Below are 11075 nucleotides of genomic sequence, written 5' to 3' on the forward strand. Positions count from 1 at the left end.
GTGCACTTCTATTTGAGTCTTCGAAGGAGATTGAAAAAAATAAAAATGCTGAAGTTTTTAATACCAAGTAAATGCACGTGCCCCAAATGTCTTGGATGTTTTACATGAACATCTTAACCTCATTTCCCTACTAAATAGAGACTACGGAATTACTACTACTATTACTACTACTACTACTACTACTACTACTATTACTATCTCTAGCACTACTACTACTACTACTACTACTACTACTACTTCTACTACTACTACTACTACTACTACTACTACTACTACTACTACTACTATTACCACTACTGTATATCTAATACTCTTACTATACAGGGTGGAAAAGATGTAACTGTGTAGATTGAAGCAGGCAATGGAATACGTTAATTTATTTATTTTATTTATTTATTTATCTTCTTTTTATATTGCTTGCATTATTTTATTTCTATTTCTCTTGTTTCTTTTGTAATTATATTCTTTATTCTGTATATTTAAATTTAAATAAATAAATAAATAAATAAATTTACAGCCTTTTAAGGAACCGGAGGTTCATTGCCGCCCCCACATAAGCCCGCCATCGGTCCCTATCCTGAGCAAGATTAATCCAGTCTCTATCATCATATCCCACCTCCCTCAAATCCATTTTAATATTATCTTCCCATCTACGTCTCGGCCTCCCCAAAGGCATTTTTCCCTCCGGCCTCCCAACTAACAATCTATATGCATTTCTGGATTCGCTCGTACGTGCTACATGCCCTGCCCATCTTAAACGTCTGGCTTTAATGTTCCTAATTATGTCAGGTGAAGAATACAATGCGTGCAGTTCTGTGTTGTGTAACTTTCTCCATTCTCCTGTAACTTCATCCTTCTTAGCCCTAAATATTTTCCTGAGCACCTTATTCTCAAACACCCTTAACCTATGTTCCTCTCTCAAAATGAGAGTCCAAGTTTCACAACCATACAGAACAACCGGTAATATAACTGTTTTATAAATTCTAGCTTTCAGATTTTTTGACAGCGGACTGGATGATAAAAGCTTCTCAACCGAATTTCCCATATTTATTCTGTGTTTAATTTCCTCCCGAGTATCATTTATATTTGTTACTGTTGCTCCCAGGTATTTGAATTTTTCCACCTCTTCAAAGGATAAACTTTCAATTTTTTTTATTTCCATTTCGTACAATATTCTCTTCACGAGACATAATCATATACTTCATCTTTTCGGGATTTACTTCCAAACATATCTCTTTACTTGCTTCAAGTAAAATTCCCGTATTTTCCCTAATCGTTTGTGGATTTTCTCCTAATATATTCACGTCATCCGCATAGACAAGCAGCTGATGTAAACCATTCAATTCCAAACCCTCTCCGTTATCCAGGACTTCCCTAATGGCATCCTCTAGAGCAAAGTTAAAAAGTAAAGGTGTGATAGTGCATCTCCTTGCTTTAGCCCACAGTGAATTGGAAACCCATCTGACAGAAAGTGACCTATACGGACTCTGCTGTACGTTTCGCTGAGACACATTTTAATTAATCGAACTAGTTTTTTGGGAATACCAAATTCAATAAGAATATGATATAAAACTTCTCTGGAATACGTTAATATAAATAATAAACCTATTATGTGTTTTGTAAATGATAGCATGATTAATTACAAAATGAAGCTGAAAGTCTACTTAGTTTGGCAACAACGCACCACCAGAATCAATTTCTCAACCATCCTCTGATGGCAATGACGTCAGTGTCGCTGCCCAAGGATGTAAACAAACTTTACTTCTAAGTCACCAACTTTTCAAACTCTAGTATTTAAGTTATTTATTTGATAATTTTAAGTGAAGTTAAACAATAAAAACTATCGAAATAAGTTTTAAATCTGTTATTCTTTGCACACAACAGCATGACTTCTAAGATTATTCGGATCAGTTGAAGTTTAAAAAATAAACTAAAATTGCACTTCTTCAATTCAGATTACCTTCAATTAGGTATAAGCCTTTCCTCTGTGATAGCTTTCTAAGTAGTATATAAATAATATACATACATATGTGTATATATATATATATTTTTCACCAACACTACACTTCCTTAATCACCAGGTGAATTTATCATCATGATGGAGAAAATTGCACAACGAAGAACTGCACGCATTGTATTCTTCATCTAACAAAATTTATTCATTCATTCATAGTGTTCTGGCCAGGGCAGGGTTTTTACTGCAAACTCAGCATTCTCCAACTTTCTTATTTTCTGCCTTCCTCTTACTCACCGCATATCATCCATATATCTTAATGTCGTCTATCATCCGATATCTGCTTCAGCCTCGAACTTTCCTCCCGTTCACCATTCCTTTCAGTGCATTCTTCAGTAGGCATTTCCTTCTCAGCCAGTGACCCAACAAATTCCTTTCTATCTTCCTGATCAGCTAACATAATTAGAAACAATTCAGACGTTTAGGGTGGGCAGGACATGTAGAACGTATGGATGAATACAGAAATGCATTCAGAGTCTTAGTCGGAAGAGGGAAAAGGAATTTTTGGGAGGCCGAGACGTATACGGGAGGATAATATTAAAATGGATTTGAGGGAGGCGTAATATAATGTTAGGGACCGGATTAATCTTGCTCAGGATAGGGACCGTTGAAAGACTTATGTGAGGGCGGCAGTATCATCCGGGTTCTTAAAAAGCCATTTGCAAGTATGTAAATAAGATTTGTTTACTGTGGCTTTTATTTAAATTTATTTTTTTATTATTTTATTGCATTCCATTTATTGTATTCTTCCTTAAGTTTTTTTCTTAACTATTTGTACTACTTCAGTCGCTCATGTTATATTCCAATCTTTGGATCCATATTTTACCTTGTTCTGTTTTGGTATTATTTTGATTTTGTATATTGTCAATTTTGTTATAATTTGTTAATGTTTTGGTACTTTCTTTTCACTTTTTGTTAAATTTAACTGCTTTTGTATTTTGTGACATGCTAAATTGTAAGAGAAGGCCCTGTGGCCTTACCTCCACCAGTATAAATAAATAAAATAAATACAATAAAGTGTTTTGACTTGGCTTATTGTATTAATCGACATGACACAAGTACAATACGGAAGATGTGTATTATGGAAGATCGTAGTGCCGTATCGCGTGAACCAAGTTTCTTCTGTAGTCATAACATTTCCTAGAAAATTTGGATACTGCATACACTTATTACGCAACCATTCAGAGAACACACGTGGATAAAACTCATGTGTCGTTATACGTTGGGGCGTAATAACTCTTCTCTGAATGTTCTAAGAAAAGTCCAATGTAACGCGCCAAAGTAACGGCCATATTACGGATACTACGACCTAGATTTTGTTCCACAAAATACAACATTTCTTTCTCCTTGTTGATAATATTTCATCAAGTCGTTTATTATCACAATTACGAAAAATAGATAGACTTGTTACACATCCTTTGTCATGGATATAAGCTGACAAACTGGAATCTATATATCTTTAAATTTGGGACGCTCCTACCTGTAAATATTTCTTCATACATTCGCTGAGCGTTACGAGATTTACAACGTGATGCTCCGTAAATTAATCATGTCGACATATGCTTTGAAAAATTTGGTACATTCTAATTATACACCCACTAAATAATTTTATAAGAAAAAAGGAACTACCACTTCGAGTGAAAGAGCACAGAGGCGGTCTTCCACGTTTATTTATTTATTTATTTATTTATTTGCTTATTTATTTATTTGCTTATTTATTTATTTATTTATTTAACGACGCTGCATCAACTACGAGGTTATTTGGCGTCAATGGAATTGGTGATAGCGAGATGAGGCTGAGGATTCGCCATAGATTACCTGACATTTGCCGTACGGTTGGGGACAATCTCGGAAAAAACCCAACTAGGTAATCAACCCAAGCAGGAATCGAACCCGCGCCCAAGCGCAACTCCGGATCGGCAGGCAAGAGCCTTAACCGACCGAGCTACGCCGACTATATTTATTTATTTATTTAATCTGACAGGATTAAGGCCATAAGGTCATTTCTTCCATCCTACCAGATAACACACACAAATACAAAAAAAATACAAACATTGACAAATATAATACAAATTAAATTAAAGTCCTCTAGAGGGTAACAGTTTCAAAGAATACTATAGAGCGCTCATTGAGATAATACAAGAAAAAGAAAGGTAGCAATGACGATGATGATAATAATAATAATAATAATCAGAGACCGGAAGTTTAGGCATTATGAATCATTAAAATAGGCAGGCAAAAAGGCATCATAAATAGCTAAAATATCCAATAAAACACAATTACAAAAACCTTGCACTAGACCCACATTTTATATTTTCCACAAAGGGATTTCGGCAGCAAGAAAAGCTTTACATAAGTCGAATGCAAATTGAGATTTTCGACTCGATGTTGCAATTACAGTTGGAAGCAAAGAAATCTTCTTCCCAGTAGCCTTGGAAAGTGCATTTTTGTGTTTGTTTGTACTGATATGTTGCGATATGAAATATTTAGCTAGCTACAACAACGTCACAATGAGAACTGAAAGAAAAATAATAAGAAATAACGTTAGACCCGCACTCATTGTTGCCTTGTCAAATAAACACAAGGGATAATTAAAACGCTTACTGTTATACATATTCGCACGGCAGCACGGAGTGTTGCAAAAACAATATGCACTGACTGAAAGACAATAATATACATTCGGTGAAGTCACTTTCTTTGTAGCGGTTATAGAAATAAATTAAAATATATCTGTAGGCAATTTTTAATAATAAATTAATAAATAATAGATAAATAATCAAATAAAGGCAAAAAAAGAGCATTTATTTTGTAAATTGGGCATTTATATTAAAAAAGGCAGAAAAGGGCAACATAAAACTGTGACTTTTCAATCACAAAGTTATAATTCGTACATATTTACTGTACTTTCAAAATGAAGCTAGATTTAACACATTTAAAAAAACATTCTGCCAAAGTTCCGGTCTCTGAATAATAATAATAATAATAATAATAATAATAATAATAATAATAATAATAATAATAATAAATACATTACGTATTAAATACTGTTCGTTTAGAATACAGACACGAACTGAAGTCAAGAAGAAAGGCTTGCCACACTTCCTGATGTCACAAAATATTGATGTATATTAATCGTTTTGTTTAATTTGTAAGAAAACCGTCCATTTTATTGAAAAGCAGCAAAGAGTTAAATCATTCCTGAAGGTTCTCTAATGACGAGAGTAAAATTCGGAATCGTACGAATAGTACTATCGAGTAAAACAGTGTTGAGTTTCAGGGGAGAATATATATATATATATATATATATTTTTTTTTTCCTGAGGAAAGTAGCCTATTCATTTTGGACTAATATGATATTAGAATTTTTCGTTGTATCTATCCAAGGAATAATCTGTTAAAATCTACACAGTTACATTACTTCCACTCTGTACAAATGGGTCTTTCTCTGTTGTTAGTCACATTTCAATCACTGTTAACTTCCACAGTCATTTATGAAATATTCTCTTTCCAATATCGAGGGTTTCTACACCGAAAACTGGCTTCATAATTAGCGGGATCGTCTGAAGACGACATAATTATGACATACAACACTTTTTTAACAAAAGGGAAAGGTTTTTTACAAGAATGCCTATCACAGAATAGAAGCTTAAAATATTTTAATATAATCTAATTTCAATTGGAACATTCTGCTCTGTTAAATCAAACGAATAGTCCTACTGCAGTTATTTTGATATATTTTCAATATTAAAATTATTTCACGTATCTGGTTTTAACTAAATTTCATTCTAACGAAGGAATCTATAATTATTTTTTTTGTTGTTCTCATTGTCACCGCAATTATTCATAGTTGATGATAATTGTAACCAGAATTAGATTTCGACAATTTTAATGTCAACTTTTACCTTGATTGACAACGAGTGATCGTTTATTTCCAGCGACTTTATCAAATAAATTATCAACAAGGAAGACGTGTTATTGAAATATATATTAGGGTGGAGTGAATCTATACATGAAATTTTTTTTTATTTTTTTTTCTAAATGTAATAGTTGCAAAAATCTGTTTTTTTTTCACTTAGGGATGTAAAAAATATGTAGTTTATATATTTAATTTTTGAGGTATCCCAAGGACTTTGAAGTTTCTTAAAATCATAATTTCTTTGCCTTTTTCTATATTTGTTTAATTATTTTGTTTTCATTATATAGCTAGTGAATTGCTGTAAGATCACATATTTGAACTTTATTTTGGAAGAGTCTAAATTGGGGTTGCAGTATACAGTATTCTTCTGCATTTATCATGGTAAGCACGAACCAGTTTTACTATTCTTGTAAGACTGACTGTCGGAATAGATGCCTTTTCCCAGATTTCCTTACTTTTGATAGCAACTCTTTCTGAAATCTCTCCAACAGTAAATCCTTTTGATTTGAAGTTAGGTTTTAATTCATTTTTGACTATAGATAATACATCTTGATTACACAACTTTTAACACTATATCACTTCGGAATATGTATTATATGCCTTTCTTGTGTTAAATTCTATCATACCTGGTTAACATGTTTTGGTCTGTTATGGACCTACTTCAGAACTGGTTGTTGCTGGTCTTGGCGCCTTTTGCTTTGTTTTGTTTGCTGCCAAAGGAGACAAACCAAAAGGCGCCAAGACCAGCAACAACCAGTTCTGAAGTAGGTCCATAACAGACCGAAACATGTTAACCAGGTACGATAGAATTTAACGCAAGAAAGACATATAATACATATTCCGTATAGATAATATTTCATTACGTCATCAGAGTGGGTACCTAATTGTGATGGGTTCAGCCCCTCCGGCATTCCGAATTCAGGGCAGGTCAGAAGGTCAGATTTCTTGTATTAATTAGAGCCAGTGTTCTGATTTAAATACCCTGCAACACAAAAAGTATGAATTATCATTAATTATATTACACCTAAGAATTTTGTGATTATGCCCAATTTTGTAATAAACTGAGGTTTCTGTGTCTCTTCAAGACGAAATAACAGGGGACCAAAAATATGCATAGTCTTTTAACATGTATTTTTTAAGTATTTTCCTGGTATGCTGTTCAGATTAAATCCTTGGAGAATGTTCTCTCACTAAAAAATCTGAACATCCAAATTTTGTGAAAATTTCAAAATATGGTGCTCTTGGGGCACCTCTAAATATTAAGCTAGAGAAAAAATATTTTGCACTGTTCTTTATGACATCAAACTACAACTTTTCCCTGGTATTACATTTTGATTCCATAAACTTCATATTTTCACTGCACTCTAATATATATAATATTAAGTTTTGTTGGGCATAATTTTTGTCTCTGATAATAATATTAATAATAGAATTGAAATTGAAAGGGGGCAGAATATAAAATAATTTTAAATGAGTTATGACCATAAGACTTTCTCTTACGTGCGTGTATGATTTGGCTATTTGTGCACAATTATCAGATATTAATAAGGTTTGTCTTCTCTAGGAAATGCCAAATGGTACTTGAATTGCATATTGTATCTTTTCGATCCAGCATGTCCAAGGCTGTTAACTTCTGTGTTAGTTTTCGTAAATAGGGACGTCAGTAATTGATATGGAACATTGTTCCATTTTCTGGGCTACATTTTCCACGCCGATTTTCTATTACGATTTCCGTGACATATTGTACATGCTTATTTAGATTCTTATAATCACAAAGAATACATATTATATTCCTGATCCAATTCCTGCCAAAGGACTATTATTCCTGGACTTCATATCGAAGCTTTCGATTAGTTCGTAAGACTGTCGGTGAGATGCAGTAGTCTTCCCGGTGGACTCGTGATGTCGTCAGCGGAAGGTACAGTTTCAAGTGTTTGATATCTGTCAAGAAAGGTACAGTTTTAATGGTCTGATCATAGGATCAGGCTACAATTTCTGCTGTACCTGTTATGTATCATGCTTGTTTCACTTTTTAATTTGGTACATTTAAACAGTATTTCACTAGACTGCGCGTGTGATAAAACTTATTACAGTATAGTAATGGATTCCGAAATATTACTTAACACTACTGTTATATTTAACCTGATTTTTTTTCATTTATTGCTATAGATGACTTATTTATTTCATCACTTATAAAAAATGTGTAAACAAGAAATCTTTAAGTAGAAAGTACATTTCTTACAAGGAAAATAATATTAATACTGGTTTATATTTTGAAAGATTCATATAGAACGTAGTTTGGAAGACGGCATTCCTACAAGGCTGTGAAAAGGGGTGCATGTGAGACGTTACGGCAAGATATTGTGCATCCGCTCGAGTATCATATCCACTACGATGCTGGAGGTTATTTCCATGAACTTATATCGTATCATTTGCAACACACTCAGAATTTACTGAATAATTAAACACAACTGAACTTACGAGTGCCTAACTTTTCGTTGAAAATACGTTCAGAATTTTATGCATCATTTAACAATTTCTCAGAAACGAATGGTTTAGTGTTCTTATTAATACCATTTATGTGATAAACACCGTCTTCAAAACTTATCGTGTCATTCCACATAGAGTTATAGGCAGTCAAGCTTGCACGTGAATGTGGACGGATGCATAACTCCGGATATTTTCTTCATGTTTTGTGGGGAATAATAGAGAGACGATTTGTTAACAGTTACATGATGGAAGTGAATTCCTTCTTATAAATCATTAACCACCACGAAATTGGAAAGTTTTTTTTACTAAAATTCACTGTATTTCATATCAGAATTGAAGTAAACAAATAGCCTATATGCAAGTCTGAAGACATTTCTAGCGTTATCATTATTAGAAATGTTCTAATGACATGAACCAAGAAGAAAATGAACAACTGTGAAGTCCAGCTGTGAAAGCCTTCAACAACATTTGATTGCAAGACTCTTGCGGACAATTTTTGTAATGTTCTTGGGCCTCGGGAGTAGATACCTGTAGCAGGTTAGAAACTGTTTATGCACATAGAATAAAGAATACATAACTTTATATAATGAAATCAAGAACCCAGACACACGACATGCATCAGATTATATAGTTGTCCTTTTTTAAAACAACTTCTCTATTTTCCTAAAGCAAATCGTATTAAGTAGTATGTAATCACATCCAGTATTGCTAGTCGGTTGTAATTGTAGGGAAGCATGTTCAAGATTGAGCTTTCATTCAAATTTTACTTCCAAATATATAACATTAAAAGTATGAGGCATATCATATGACATGTGACATATGGCTTCAAACGAAATATCCTTGTGCTATAGAGACGTATCTAGCAAACACTTGCGGACCAATTATATCATGAGATGCCTTGACGAAGAGAGAGAAGGATCAAGTGCCGAGGCACAGATCAAAGCAAAAACATATTTGGCAGTTACACATAAAATCTACTGTATTATTTTCCTACCACAGTTGATATCATATAACATATTTCCTAAAAATCTTGGATTAGGGTAGTAGGTAAGTTTAAGTGTGGCATTTTCACATTAACGTCTTTCGGAATTTAAAGTATGAATCTGAAATTATAACATTAGTCACGAATTTATAGGTCATGAGTAAGGTTGGGATAAAGTAGCTGTATCAGGATAAGCTGTATAGGATAGAGCATTGACTTGCTTCAGGCTAAGTAAACACCACCCGCTTCCACTAGCTTAAACTCTACCTGTTGGAAAGAGCACTCCCCACGCCCTAGCTAAAACATCAGTGAGTGGACAGTACAGCCGATAGGAACTGAATATACGTCGTCACTACTGGGGACATGCGACAACTAGTTAATGCTTGTAAACAAAACGCACGGACCAAGCATGTCTATCTTGATACAGCTACTTTATCCGAACCTCAGTCATGAGTTACGTACTGTAATTAGTGGTGGTCCATTTATATTTCTAGGCCCATTGCCTTTCGTGGCCATGGCTCTATCGAAGGTGAAGTGCTGAAATTCGTGAGCGTTTTGTTATTTTTGTGCTTTATGTGGAGTCTCACAGGAGTTTTATCCAAAATAGTGTTGTATTAATTTTGTCATGAGATATGTCATGCCAACTTAATCTTTGCATATATACCCTGTGATAACTGTGGATGTGTCCTTGTTGGTAAAGCCTTTATAGTGTACCAAATAATGCATTTTATCTTTTCCTGGTTCCATATGCAGCCTGCCATCTCGTGTAACAGTCCTTCCACTCTTGTTACTGTAATGTCAAGATTTAATTTATACCTCATCAAAAAAAAAAAAGAAATATATGCAAGTGACCAACATGTGGGACTGATTTATTACATGTGTTCAAATTATCTGGAAACTTCACTTATTACTAATTAAAGGAAATAAAACTGAACACTTATAGGGTTGATCACCATTCCACATTTTGCAGGACTCCCTCTTTTCAGTTCCATTACTTCACTTTATACCTGTAAAACTGTACGTCACAGAATACGTACTTGGAACATATTCGTACCACATGTACATAATGACATATTTAAGTGCCCATAAATAGTTTAACACTGTAGAATAATTGCAGAATAATCGTGTTTTCTTATGATTGAAATTTGTACTTTATATATAGTAAGTAAACGCATAAATGGGCTAAGTGTGTCACTTTGTACGTTTATGTATAAATATATTTCCTTAGATTAGTATATCTGGAGCAATATAGACAAGTAAACGAGTAATATATTGCAACTCATCACTAATATTATCAAAGCACTGCATTTTTTCATGACTTAAGCAACGACAGTCGTTCATTTATTCTGTTTTTCTATTTGTAAGTGCTCTGATTGTATTGAGAGATTGTTATTGTTGTTGTTATTATTATTATTATTATTATTATCATCAACCATACATAAATATTATTTTTATCAGGCAATGTTTTATGTGGATGTGTCCTGCATTTAGGAGAGGTGGTCATTCTTAAACCTTGTAATATAATAGTGTATTAGAATGTGTCCATATAAGTAATGTTACTTGAATTTAAAATGAATGCTCAAAAAAACCCTGTAATACCAAATGGAAAATAAAGAAAATAAAACAATTAAATAATAATTGTACTTCACATCAATATAATGTAGCGTGCAAAA

This window comes from Periplaneta americana, chromosome 10 (genome assembly GCF_040183065.1).
Source record: "Periplaneta americana isolate PAMFEO1 chromosome 10, P.americana_PAMFEO1_priV1, whole genome shotgun sequence".
In the NCBI taxonomy this organism is placed as follows: domain Eukaryota; kingdom Metazoa; phylum Arthropoda; class Insecta; order Blattodea; family Blattidae; genus Periplaneta; species Periplaneta americana.